Here is a 15,052-nt window from a genome sequence, read left to right on the forward strand (position 1 = left end):
CCAGTGAGCATTTTGCTGGGGTCATCCTTCGCGTGCCCAGCCTCTCCCCAGGTCATCAGTGGCCTCCTCCAGGACTGCTTCTCCCCTGGGCTGGAGTGTGGAAGTGGGGAGCATGTATGTTATGAGCAATGGTTTGAGCTGGGGGGGGGGTTAGGACAAGATGGATGAGTCACCAACTCAGGCTCCCCAGGAGGTGGCTACACCCACACTCCATCAGGCTGAGATACCATCAGGACAGTTGCCTTTCCAGCTCAGCGTCAGCTGAAGGAAAGGTGTGAAATTTCGCTCTCCCCACCCCCTACCTGGGGCTGCTAGATGAAAACCTTAGTCAGAGAGGGAGAGAGAAGAGGAACAGCCTGAGCAGGAGTTCATGAAACCCAGAGGCTGGGGGGAACGTGGTCCCTACTGTCCCAGAGCCAGCCCCCAGTGGGAAAGGGGAGAGATGCACAATCACAGAATGTCAAATTTTAGAAAGGACCTGTCAGGCAAGGTATAGGAAGTAGCGGGTTCAAATCCTGTCTCTGTGTCCCCATCTGTAAACTGAGGAGGCTGGACTGGATAGATGACCTCTTAGGCCCTTTTCAGCTCTGGATCTGGGATCATCGTATCCACATCGCTCATTTTACAGAGGAGGAAACCGAGGGCCAGCCATGATGGGTTCTTCCAGAGTAAAGTAAGAGCTACATCCCTGACTCCTGGGACATCTAATAAAGAAAGCAAGATCTCCAACATCAGGGAGAGCTTTCTACTCTTAATGGGTCTGGGCTTAGGGTTTGTGTGTGTATTGTTGTTGTCGTTGTTGTTGTTTTATAGATCTTGATCCGTACAGGGAATCACAGGCAGATTTCCTCTATCGATACAGATCAGCACCTGCTCTCAGTTTACACAATTTCAGAGAGTTGCCTGGGGCCACTGAAAGGTTCTGTGACTGGCCCATGGGCAGCCAGCATGTCCTTGGTGAGAATAGAACCCAAGCCTTCCTGAATTTGATCCTGGTTTGCCACCAGTGTGCCATACCACATCAATAAACTAAAAAGACTACTTAATCAGATTCAAACAATCTCAGAATCTTAGAGTGGGACCTGAGAAGGAATCTTCTAAGCCAAGCCATACACAGTGATGGACGACCAGCTTTCTTCTGAGGAAGCCCATTCCATTTTTTTTCTTTATATCAAGCAAAAATCTATTTCTAGGTAAGTGGGACCCATCAGTCCCAGATCTGCCTCTGGTGCAAGAAGTAAAAGGGGCAGTACAGTCACAGAACCAGAAGATTGAAGCTGAAAGCCACCATAAAGGTCATTCTAATGGAAAGATCCAAGAACTTAGAAAACCTGGGTTCTAGGCCCAACTCTGCTACTTACTAACTATGAACAAGTTACTTTTACTCCCCAGGAGTCATTCCCTGTTGGAGATAGAAGAGAATTTAGAGATCATCCCTCATTTGACTGAAAGGGAAATCGATGCCCAGAGAGTTGAAATGTCTGGTCCATAGTTAGATCATTACTTCCTTTTACATCTTTAGAAGGTGATTCCTGAGAATTTCTCATCTCTCCTGGGTCAAGTTTCCCTTTAGATTTTTGGATTGTGAGATCCTACTTAACCTCTTCTTGAACCTTCTGAAATGAGTTCTCCCAAAATCAAGAATGGATGTCAGACAAAATCTGACTTTCTTCTCCTTCTCTATCACAAATTCAAAGAGGGATTGGTCACTTTCCCCCATAGTTCCCATCATTTCTGCACCAGCAACCAATACCACCTTGTTAGGGAGACCTATATCTAAAATAAAATCTCCTCCTCCTAATGCAATTAATAAGGCAAATCCAGAAGTTTATTAGCTATTCTCCTTTGGATAGAATGAGAAAACTCCAAGAGGTACCTGAATAATTGAAGTCTTTTCTCACTACTTAACCATGCCTCTGGCCAGGCTTGTGATCTGTGTCCTGAATGCTTCATCTTTTTCTTCTTTCTGTCTGGGTGGTCTGTAGTATACTCAGATGACAAAATCACTTCAGTTTGTGCCTAGGTCGATCTTCACTCAGACATTCTCTGCCATATTTCCCTCTGTGGTTTATGGATTTTCTCACATAAATATACCTTCTTAATATAAAGTGTTACTCTACCATACCCCTTTTTATTTATCCCATTTCTTTTAAATAATGTATATCCATTCAAAACCACATTCTATTCATGGGTTTCATCCCACTAAGTTTCTGTGATACTCAAGAGGTGAAATTTGCTTCTAAAGATTCCTAGTTCCCTTCAAAGTTCAGCTCTATTGATCACTTCTAGATGAGGCTTTTCCTGACTCCCCCAGGTCCTAGTGCCACCCTACCTTCAAAAATTACTTTTAGGTTTGTTTGTTTGTTTTTTAAATAAATTTCATATTTATTTTATGTGTGCAATTTGTCTCCCTGGTTAGAATGTAAGCATCCTGAGGGCAGGAACAGTTTCATTTTTTTCTTCATATCGCCAGTGCCTGTCATACAACAGGCACTTAACAAATGTTTACTAATTGGTTCACTTTGTTTATTGACTAAACTGTGGGGTTTTGTGTATTAATATTTGAGGCTATAGGTTTTTCTCCTGCTCTTTTTTTGGATTTTGTCTTCTGTTACCTCCTGAATGTCTCAACTATTATTCTTTCTTCATTATAGCAATTCTTTAAGGTATTGAGCTTGGTGATTTTACATACATACATACATACATACATACACACATATGCACATATATTCATAGATATATATGAATATACACATATGTTTAGTTTTCTCTGTCTCATCCTTTTGCTTTTGAGGTTTTTTAATTAGATTTACAAGCCACTAGGCAAATACATTTTTGCCAGTTTTTATTAGGAGTACTCCATCCCTGGCCAGAAACCTGTCATTCCTATATTATAAGCCATGGTACAGATATCTAAATCCCATTGTCAGACAATATCTTCTTAGCCAGCTGTTCATTTCCCAAATCAGCCTCTGTTGCATCCTTTGTCTTCAGTGGAATGCAGTAAAGAAAATCCTACCTATGCCCTTGTGGCCTTCAGTTTCTTGCCCAAGACTTCATTATCTTTGGCAATGCTTTCTGGGTTCCTCCTGGCAGTATCATTTGTGCCCAAGTGAATCACCCCAGGTAGTGGGTAGAAGCCATCTGTTTTGACATCAAGATATTCCCTGTTATGTCTTGAATGTATGCCCTGGGAAGACAACAGACCTCTCTATTGTTGTGATCAGATTAACAGATAGCTATCCCAGGACTCCTGAGCCAGAGTTACCAAAAGTTACTCCTTTTCTGTCCTTCCTCTGATACTCCCTGAAAGTTATCTCACCTGATAGCTTCTGAGGCTCTGCTTTATTAGTCCTTGAATAATAAGTAGTTGCTTTCTCCTCAAAGAATCTAGCTTCTTCCTCTCAGAAAGTACCTTAAATTTGTCTTTAAGCTTCAAGTATAAAATTGTCCTTTTCCTTCCCATACTCCTCTGTGTGACATTCTTCCATTCTCCAACCCCCTAACAAAGACCAGTTTTCTTTCCTGCTCATCCATATCCTCTTTATCCTGTTGAAATACACTTTTTTTCATTAGATTTCTTGTTGTTATGTTTTTAAGAAACTTTCATTTTCTCTGACAACGTGGAGAGTAGAGAGGTATTCTTCGAACACTTCCCTTTTTCTTCAAGGAGGGAGATCAATCTATATTTAGAACACAGATCACAACCTCTTGGCTAGGACAGGAATATAAATATCATGCACTCATTACAAGTCACTGCAAGGTATTTCCTCTGTAGCTGCTGTCTATGTCATCCCATGTATCCTCCCAAGGACATCTACCCAATCTCTTCACATTGTGTGGATATCAGGGGAATAAGGGAGTTATCCATTGGTTATCCTTCACTATTCTCCAAATAATAGACCCAATTTCTTTTTTGATCATGTATCTCTCTGATGACATCTTTTACCCGGTTTCTCCTCCTTCTCAATGGAAGTTCATTAAATCTCACACATGCCCACCATGCATCTTTCCAATTCTCATTGGCTCACCTGCAGGTTTTCTTCTTCAGATACTACTGCCCCTGGTATCTCCCATGTATGTATCAAAATTTTACAAAATTCTTTGAAATATTTAACTACAAATAACTTTGTTCTGCAACCCTTCAGTGACCTTTAGGAAATTACAAAGTTTTTTTGGTTCTTTTTTAATGACCCCAAGAATGTCCCTGAAATAAAGTCTCATTGTTCTGACACTAGTCTTCTCAAGGACATCATATATATGATTAAAAAAGAAGATGGGCAGGTCCTGTGATGAGAATGAGGGATAAGTGAAAGACATCTTGGGTGGTCTATTGTTGTCCTCAGAATTCTATGGAACTTGAGAAAAGCCCCCAAACAGTCAACAAGCCTTAATTAAGCACCTACTATAAGCCAGGTTCTGTGTTAAGTGCTAGAGATTGATTTATGCAGTCTTATAAGTCACTGACAAAAAAAATCATTGAACAGAGTAGGGCTAAGGACAGATCCTGGTGGTATTCCACTAGAGACATCCCTCTATATTGAAGTCGATCTAATTTCAGTCCCACCTAATTGCACTATTATCTAGTTTGCAACTTCCATCCAAAAGATGGCATAAAAGATTTGATCAAATATTTTGCCCAAATACAGGTCTTCTATATATGACTTTCCCTTGACCTACCCATTCCTACAAAAAGTCTTGCCTGAGTCCACCAGTTGTTAGCATTCTTTCCCCTGGCCTCTGTCAAAAATGCTTTGTTGTATTTATTTGCCTGTGCACAAGTTGTTTCCCTGCAGTTTAATGTAAACTACTGGTAGCTATCACAACATGCACACACACACACACATGCATGCACACACACACGTACACAGACAGTACAAAAGAACATAGGATAAGGACTGCAATGAATTATGAGCCAAGTGCTTTGTGACTAACCCCAGTCATCACAGATTGAGAAGCTTCTCGGAATAAATAACTCATTAACTGGTCTTTAAACACTGGGTACAAATTCAACAGTGGGATGCGGAGGGCATGTCTGGCACAGAGAAGATCATGGGCAAAGACCCAGGAAAGGGAAAACACAGGACATGTATGGGGTTTGGTTTGTGTGAAAAGGAGTAGTATGAGTTAATGCTGGAGAGGGGAATGATGTCCAGTTGTGAGGGCCTTGAATTCCAAGGAAAAAAGTGGGACTCAGTGGGAAATACAGATTATTGAAGGGTTTAGGACAGAGGAGGGACACAGGAGAGGTGGGGAGGGAGAGACAGACAGATAGACAGTGTCAGACACGGATACAGACACAGACAGAGATATGAAGGGTGAATATTGGTTTGGAAGAGAGAGAAAATGAAGGCACAGGGACTCATTTGGAGGCCACTGCGATAGTCCAAGCAGGTGGTAATGAGGGGCTTAGTACTAAGGCGGGTAAGGAAAGGGCATACATGAAAGATATCATGGAAGAGAAATATACTGAGCTTGGAATCTGAGTGGATCTGAGAAGCAAGGGTGAGGGAAATCTCAGCAATAATGACAAGAGTTCAAACATAGGAGGATGAAGGAATGGAGATGCTACTGACAGAAATAGCAGAGATGGGGAAAGAGGGTCAGCATGAGCAAAGGTGTGGAGATGGGAAATCTTGGAAGGCATCTGTCTTTTTGTGTTTCTGTTTATCTGACTCTTTGTAGATCTGTTTCTGTCCTCAGGCTGCTGTGTTTCAGTTTCCTTACAGAGAGCCTGAAGCTTCCTTCCCTTGCCTGGCATGCACTGCTGCTACATTGGATAAAGTCTTGGATGAGACAGAAGGTTCCCAGGGATGAGATCTGGACCGAGAATGAGCCTGGTGACTGACCCTGTTGGGGATGGGAGCTCAACTCAGAAGGGAAGGTGTACTGTAGCCATCCCTTTGAGAACAGGTTCTGTTCTTTCTGGAAAGGTGGGGAAGGACTTCCCTTCCTCAGGAAATTGACTCCTTTAGCTGGAAATCACCAATGTTATCACTCATACATCAGAAAGAGTCATCAAATATTGGATCAGGAAAGGATCTTAGCCATCATCTTGTCTAGCCCCTTCCTTTCACAGCTGAAGGAACAAGCCAAAGGCCCAGAGAGTCCCCAAGGCCATAGAGCCAGTTAGCTGACTTCCACTATGGGTTCTGCCAATTATACCACACTGCCTCACAACCATTGTTGGTCAGCATCTCATCATCATTGTTAGTATTAACATTATTGTTGTTGGTTGTTATTTGCATGATGTTCTACTCTGTGGTACAGGAACGGACCAAATGACCTTCCAAGGTCCAGTGACCAGCCCAGCTCTGCCCCATAGCTATTTGGGAGAGTTGAAGAAGAGAAGATGAAACCAAGCAAATAATTGCAGCTAGTCCAGTCGAAATTGAGTCATTGTTGGGGGGAAATGCCCCCAAGAGAGGACAACAATTCAGATATGCAACACATAGATAAGCAACACACACACACACACACACACACACACACACACACCCCTCCATCCCAAGTATTAATATCTTTTCCCTTCCTTCCCAATGGATTCTGTCCTTTGGTTCAGAGAAATCATTCATTTGCTCATGCCAGTAATTTGTCAGACTCTTATGGGGAGGACAGGGTATGAGCATCTGTATCCCCAATCTGAGCAGGGGCTCCCTGAAGGCAGATCCTGTGATTCCCCAGTAGACCAGGGGTCCCTGAGGACAAAGATCATGTCTCCCTCATCAGACCAGAGGTTCCCTGAGGGCAAGGGTTGTACTTCCCCCATTTGAGCAGGGGCTCTTTTCAAACTGGGATTCCCTAAGGAATCCCAGGCAATGAGTTCAGGATTAGAACCCTCTTGTATAGACCTTATCTTTTTGGTCATTTGAGGTGAAGAGGAAACAGCCCTGGGTAGAGTCCCTGACACTCATGTCATGGCTTGGTTTCCTGAAGAGAGACAGAGATAGCCAAGGGGATGCAGAGCATTCAGTTTCCTGGCAAATGGATAAAGCATATTGGGCTAATGATCTCCTATTCTATATGTCAATGTGTTCAGCTACCAACCTGGGAAAACCTTTCCTACATAGAGTGGGAAGATCTTCAAAATGCCAGCTCACTGGGAGCCATCTGTCCCAATGTGAGTGTAATTTTAAAAGGAGAGGTTGTCAAGGGTGTTCTGATCAGTGGGATGTCTTGGAGAGGCAGTGGGGAACAAATGACCAGAGTCCTGGGTCTAGAGTTAGAGAATGTTTGAATCTCAGCTTTGTTACTTGATTTCTGTGGGACCCTGGGCAAATTGGATTATTTCTCTGGGGTCTCATTTTCCTCTTCTGTCGGTGGACTCAATGATGTCCAGTGTCACTTCTCAATCTAAAGTCTTTGATCTGTGAGATATTTCTGGGTGGAGGAATCTTCCTGCTCCTCCCTCTTCCCAAATCAAAGCAGGGAGGTGACCACCTACTCTGCCTACGGATAAGGCCAGGCTTCACATTCCAAAAATACTTGCCGAATTCTGCACTGTTGAATCATGCCTGAGAAGGCATCTGAGACTGGAGCCCAGCTCCCCAGTTTCCCCCTAGAAGGGTCTGTCAGATAAGACACCTGGTAGTGGGTGTGTCTGGGAGAGGAGGAGGAGACTCTGCCTGTTCTCCCACTGCAGGAAAATAGGAAGATTTCACTTAGGAAAGGGGCATGGAGAGAGTTGGCCCAGGCTGAGGGCTGGTTGCCCAGTGTGCCCTGGGTCTGGACAGATCACTGTGCCCTTGGATGTGGAATCCTAAGGCCTCTCCTTCTGGGGATGAGCCTGCCCCACTTAGGGAAGGACTTCACACACAAACACACACACACACACACACACACACACACACACACACCCCAAAATAAACTCGGCCCCCTTCAGTACCTTGTTGCGCAATGGAAAAAGTACTACATGAGATATCTGAGGAACTGGGTTCAAATCCTGACTCTGTTATTTACTATCTATGTGACCTCTGGCACAACCTTTGCCTCTCAGAGTCCCATTTTCATTCTCTATAAAATGAGGGCTTTGGGCGAGGTGCCCCTAAGGCTGCTTCTGACTCCCAATCCATTAGTCCTACCTTTGGACCTTGGGCAAGGGCCTTTCTTCTGGGCCTCAGAGACTTCATCTGTTCAAGAAGGGGATTGTCTGAGCCCTAAATTCCCTTCTGGTTCCATGTCTGTCTTAGACCAGAGACAACCCAAGAGTGAGGACTGCACCCTACCCCTACCTTCCCAGGTTCCCCTTGAAGGAAGGAAGGAAGAAAGAAAGGAAGGAAGGAAGGAAGAAGGAATGGAGGGAGGGAGGGAGGAAAGAAAGAAGGAAGGAAGTAGGCAAGAAAAGAGGAAGAAAGGAATGAAGGAAGAAAGGAGAAAAGAAAGAAGGGAGGGAGGGAGGAAGGAAGGAAGGAAGGAAGGAAGGAAGGAAGGAAGGAAGGAAGGAAGGAAGGAAGGAAACAAACATTCATTAAGCAATTATGATGTGCTGGGCCCTGTGCTAAGCACTGGGAACACAAATACAAGTACAAACAACAACCAGCCCTTCCCTCAAGAAGCTTACATTCTAATAGGGAAAAGTTGACAAAAATTGGAAATGACATGTGATGGAGGGGCTGTGGGAAATCAGGCACATTAATGCATTGTTAGTGGAGTTTACGAATTGGTCAGCCATCCTGGAAAGCACTCTGGAACTGTGCCTCAGAAGCTATTAAACTGTGTGCATACATTTTGACCTAGCAATATCACTGATAGGCCTTTTGGTGCCAAAGTGATCAAAAAAAAAAAGGAGGAAAAATATCTATAGCTATGTAAATATTTATAGCAGCTGTTTTTGTGGTGGCCAAAAAACTGGAAGTTAAGGGAATACTCATCAATTGCAAAATGGCTGAATAAGTTGGAGTAGATGAATATAGTGGAATACTATTGTGCTGAAAGAAACTATAAAGAGAATAGTTTCAGAGAAAATTAGAAGATGTGTATGAACCGAAACAGAGTGAAGTGAACAGAACCAGGAGAACAATTTACACAATAACAACATTTGAAGACAAATCTCTTCGAAAGATATAAGAATTCTGATCACTGCAATGACCAGCCAAAATTCCAGAGAACTCATCATACAACACGCTGCTCCTCACATCCAATGCAGAGGTGATGGATTCAGGATGCAGACTGAAACATTTATTTTTTGAACATGGCCACTGATGGAATTTGTTTTGCTTAGCAATACATATTTGTTATAAAGATTTTTTTTTATTTTTTCTTTTTCATTTGAAAAAGAGGAGAAGGAGGAGAGGTAAATAGATGTTTTCTTTTAAAAAAAATAAAGCTGCAAAAAAAAAAAATGACTACCTAACACAAAATCAAGATGTGCTTTCTAATACTGAAATAGATGGCAAACAGCAACATAAATGTCCTGAATGATTTTGAAAAGAATAGCATCCTTAGAATGGAATCTTGAAAAGTCATTTTTGAATTTGATGATATGAAACCAACTAATAGACCAACTATATTGAGAGTAATTTTTAAAATCCACTATTGCCTATAACCATCATGTGTAATTACATTCTCTTAAAATATTTAACATAACACAAAAAACATTTCAGAACCCACATAAAACAGTATATCCTGAGGCTGTTATCAGGATAAAGCTCAAAGAAAGAGTGGTAGACCTATCTGAAAATATTCCAAAGGATAAGTATGAGAAACCACTGTGGAAGAAGCAACTTGAAAAAAAATATAGAAGACTACAGAAAGACAACGTAGCCAGTGTGAAAACGTAGACACCATGCTGCCACATTAAAGGCAACTAAGAAAGTACATGAACAGTAAAGACCCCAAAACAAAGGAGTGTAAGAAATTCTTGATGCTTTTAATTAACAATTGTGATCAAAAGCCAAAAGGTTAAGGAGATAGAGGGAGTCAAATCAGCACAATGACTAAAATAAACAATTCAATATCAATAAGAAATAATTATATGGTTGGGGCTTGAAAAGAAAGGAAATTAGAGGACAGAGAATTGCCCAAAGAACGAAAATGGGGAAAATTTCTTGTCACCTCTATGGTCAAAAGAAACCCAACACAATAAAAATACAAGTTGAATCAAACACAAAATAGAAAGCTTGCACAATATGAGCGCAATAAGTAATAAAATAGTTTCATCAAGTTTGGTGACTGAAACTCTAGTGTCTCTGCCAAACTGGAAATCAGCAGGTCCAGATAAGATCCATAATTATTGGCTCAATTAGCACATGAACAACTAGCAAAGCACCGGCTTCCTCTCTGATGCAAGTCTGATCCTATCTTTCTTAACAGAAGGCTTTTTTTTTTTATCAATCAACAAATATTTATTAGGCACCTACTATGTACCAGACACTGGGAATATCTAGACAAAGTAAAAACAGTCTGCCCTCAAGGAGCTTACATCTAGACAGGGAAGCAACACATACATATATAGGCACGTTACCAAAAGATGAAACCATAAATGACTCCTTCAAATATAGGTCAATTACATGTTTGTGAACTTTATACAAAGCATTCATGATTTATCGTATTCAAAAGATCTACACAGTTTTTTTAAGTTTTTAAATTTATTTTAAACTTAAGTGTGAAAGAAGGAAAAAAAATTGCCATGTGCACAGCAGAACATAAGAAAGGATTCAATATAAAGCAATAAATTTCCTTTTCAAGAAAACCTGTGTAATAAATACTATACACTGTTTTCAAAGCTGTCCAGCTTTTCTTTTCTTCCTTGTAGGTTTTCTTTTGTTCTCTACTGTGCATTTTTTGCTTTATTTTTTCTGTCCCTCCCCCCGCCAAAGAAAGCTACAATTGAGCACAGATACACACACACATATAAACATAGAAATATACACATATACACTCATGCACATATTTGTAAAGTTGTATTATGCTTATTTCTATTTGTCATCTGTTTCTCTGAAGATGGATAGCACCTTCTTTCATAAGTTCAAGTCTTTCATGTTTTTCTAAATCAACTAGCTCATCATTTCCTATACCACAGCACTATTCCAAACCAATTCCATTCTGTCTAAGAGATTGTCTATGAAAGTTCTCCCTGTCCAATTTTCTGCATTCCTTCTATTCTTGGTGATATAAGTTTTATTTATACAAGAAGACTTTAATTTAAAATAATCAAAATTATCCATTTAACACTTCAACAATGCTCTCATCTTATAATATGGTTTAAGGCCTGATACTACTGGATCTGCTTCCTTTACATCTTTTTTCATCTGGTTTCTTTGAAGTTCCTGACAGAGTTCTTTTAAATAAACTTTGTTATTATTTTTTCTAACTCAGCAAAATAATTTTTTTGTAATTTAATTGGGATAGCATTACATATATAGGTTAGTTAGGTAAAATTGTCATTTTTAACCATGAACAGTAAATATTACTTCAATTATTTAGATCTAATTTTATTTGTATAAAAAGTGTTTTATGCTTATATTCATATAGTTTCTATGTCTGTTTTGGCAGGTATATGCTCAGGGTTTTTTATCCTGTCTAGTTATTTTGAACAGTCTAAAACAACATTGAATAATATGACTGACATGTAGTGTAATTCTCCATTTTTCTCTTTTGATTAAATCTATTTTAGCTTTAACTTTGTCTGAAATCATGATTACTACCCTTGCTTTTTTATATCATAAATTCTATTCCTGACCTTTATTTTATGTTTGTGTATATCTCTTACTTTTTAATCATTTTCTGAAAGCAACATATTGATGAATTCAAAATTTAAATCTGCTCTCAGTTTCCATTTTATGGGTAAATTTATCCCATTCATGTTCTAAGCTATAATTACTTGCTGTGTACTTTCTGCCTTTTTATTTTTCCTCATTATCCTTCTCACCCTATTCCTATCCCTCCTCACTCCTCTGCTTTACTTCCACCTGCTACCTTGCCCTCCTATTCCTCAACTTACCCAAACCTCCAAGAATCCCTCCCTTATCCTCTCCCTCCACCCTATGTCCTTGCCCTCTTATTTCTTTCTGAATATAGATTTTTATACCCTTCCAGATACATACGTATGGATGTATATATGTTGTTCCCTCTTTAACCCATTCCTGATAAGAGTAAGACTGCACTACCTGCCCTCATCTCTACTAGCTTCTTCTGTATCAATTTTTCCTTTTCTGTCTCATTTGTATGAGATAATTGCTCCTTGTTATCTCTCCCTACACAGTTTTATTTTTTTCTAGAATCACCCCATCTTACTCAACTCAGCCCAAGCCTTTCTTTCAAACTATCTAAATAAAAATTACAGTCATAATAGAACTGATAATATTTTATATATAAGTGATTTGACCTTATTGAGTCCCTTAGAACTGGTTCTTAATGTTTACTTTATATTTCTCCTGGATATTAAATGCCAAATTTTCCCTTAAGTTCTGCTGTTTTTGTCACAAATAACTGAAAGTCTTTTAGTTCACTAAATGTCCATTTTTTTTTCCATTCAGGATTATACTTAATTTTGTTGCATAAGTTATCCTTGGTCATAACCCCAGCTCTTTTGCTCTATGCAATATAGTATTCCAAAACCTACGGTACTTCAACCTAGTAGCTGGCAGGACTTGTGTAATCCTTATTGTAGCTCCGTGATATTAGAATTATTTTTTTCTTGTTGCTTCCAATATTTTCTCCTTCACCTGGGAGCTTTGAAACTTGGCTAGGATATTCCTGCAAGTTTTCCTCCTGGGATCTCTTTCAGGTGGTGATCAGTGGATTTTTTCTATTTCTGCTTTGCTTTCTTGTTCTAGAACTTCAGGCAACTTTTCTTGATAATTTCTTGTAATATTGTATCAAAATATTTTTAATCATAATTTTCAGGCAGTTCTATGATTCTTATATTATTTCTCCTCAATCTATTCTCCAGATCAGTTGTTTTTCTGATGAAATGTTTCACATTCTCTTCTATTTTTCTCATTCTTTTGGTTTGGTTTTATTATTTCTTTGTGTCTTAGAACATCATTAGCTTCCCCTTTGCCCAATTCCAGTTTTCAAGGAGTTATTTTCTTCCTTAAGTTTTTGGTTCTCTATTTCAAGTTGATTGACTTTCTTTTCATAATTTTCTTGATTTTTGTAGATGACTTATTTTTTTTTTCAAATTTTTCCTCAATCTCTCTTACTTGATTTTTAAAGTTCTTTTAAAGTTTTTCTAAGAAATCTTTTTGTGCTTGGGACCATTTGATGTTTCTCATTGGAAAAAAAAAAGAGTGACTTTTTAAGCTCCATTATCTTCCTCTGAATATGAACCCAGATCTTTTCTATCCCTATAGTAGCTATCTATGGTTGAGTTCTTTCTCCTTTGCTTGATTATTTTTATTTATTTATTTTTGTTTTATTTTATTTCTTGCAGCTATTAGAGTGATCAAGTTCTAATCCTGAGGTATGGGGAGTAATGCCTCAAGCTTTACTGTTATTTTCATAGGTCTGTCCCATGGGCTCAACCTGGGGCCCTTCTCTCCACTCCTAAGCCACAGTTAGAGCACCTGGTCACACTGTCCTGCAAATGATCTTACTCCCTGTAGCCCCTCAAGTGGCTGCAAAGCACAGCTGTCCCCTCTTCCCTGGAACTGAAACCAGGGATTCTGCTCTCCTGCAGGCACCCACAGTCAGCAGGGTTCCCTTCTCTCACTACTGCAGTCAGTCACCAGCTGTGTGCTAACAGCTTCTCCCTGAGAGTGCCAGCCCAGCCCAGGAGGCGTCTGGTCAGCAGAGCTGTGCTTGGCCTCCCTCTGCAGTGGAAGGTCCTTCTGTCTTCTCCTCTTCACATTGTCCATGAGACGAAAGTTTCTAAGGTTGAGGCTGCCTCCCGACCCCAGCTGCCCCCAGGGTTTGTCGTTTGTAGATTCCACAGAGTTGGCCTGGAGGTGTCGGCACTTCACTCAGGTCGAATCTCTGCCCCTGGCAGTCAAGTCTTTCCTGGGATCTTCTTAGGAGAACAACTGCTTTACCCTGACTTTTGATGATTTTTGTTTATGTCCGCCACTCTACATTCCCTCTGAGGCAATGTTCTGTCTTTTTCTATAAAGGAAATTTGGAGATCTGAAAGTTTTCTGACCTACTCCACCATCTTCCCAGAATCCTCTCTGATTTATGCACTCTTACAAAAAAAATAAAGTATTGGCCAAGGAGCAAAAGAAAGGATACCAAAAGCCCCAGGGGTGTGAAGAGTAGTTTGTGATCAACATTTATCAAATAGGTCTCCCGAAATTCACATAACATTTTCACTTTCTAGCTTGGTTATCACAAAAATCTGTGACTCAATTCTGCATTCATGCCTTAGGCATGTTCTGCAATATATAAAACAGAATAGAAATGTGTAGACTAGGAGAGAAGAAAAATGAGAATGCTCAAATACTTGACGTCCACATAGAAAACTTTCATATGTAAAATATAACAAACCCTCCCAAAAAAATCAAGAAAAATTGATACAAAATATGTCATTTTTCATGGCTGTTGTGGCTCTGCCTAGCCTCCAATTCATTATCATCATGCCTGATCAGCATTTGGCTTTCAGATCAAAGAGAAAAAGTCAAGATGGATGACAATAACTCTACAATACATCCAAACAAACATTTATTCACTATTCAGGAAAGATTGGGCTCCTATCCCCAAGATAGTTCTAGAGAGATGAAGATTTCCTCAACAAAAAAAAGAGGATGATTAACAAGTGTCCTGAGAGCACACAATGAATAGATTCCAAATGTATACAAACATTAAGAACTGATGGGCCTCACCTCACAAAACAATAGCAATAACTGACTGCAGGCATATGCCACTGCTTTCAGGTTGAATGTAAGCTTCTGGAATGGCTAAGATCCAGGAATGGAATAAAAAGGGGGCAAACTGGAAGGGGAGCATTCTGGGAACAAATATCACACGAACCTAATCAACAAGATGTCAACAAAAAAAATGGAACAATGGTCTGAGTCAGGAGGATTTGTTTATAGAAATACAGAGGGATTTGTGAAGGTTATTCAGAATCAGATCATTCATTGCCATCAGAAATTATTAAAGACTTATACTTCAG

Source organism: Vombatus ursinus, unplaced genomic scaffold (genome assembly GCF_900497805.2).
Source record: "Vombatus ursinus unplaced genomic scaffold, bare-nosed wombat genome assembly UNPS02014837.1, whole genome shotgun sequence".
Taxonomy (NCBI): domain Eukaryota; kingdom Metazoa; phylum Chordata; class Mammalia; order Diprotodontia; family Vombatidae; genus Vombatus; species Vombatus ursinus.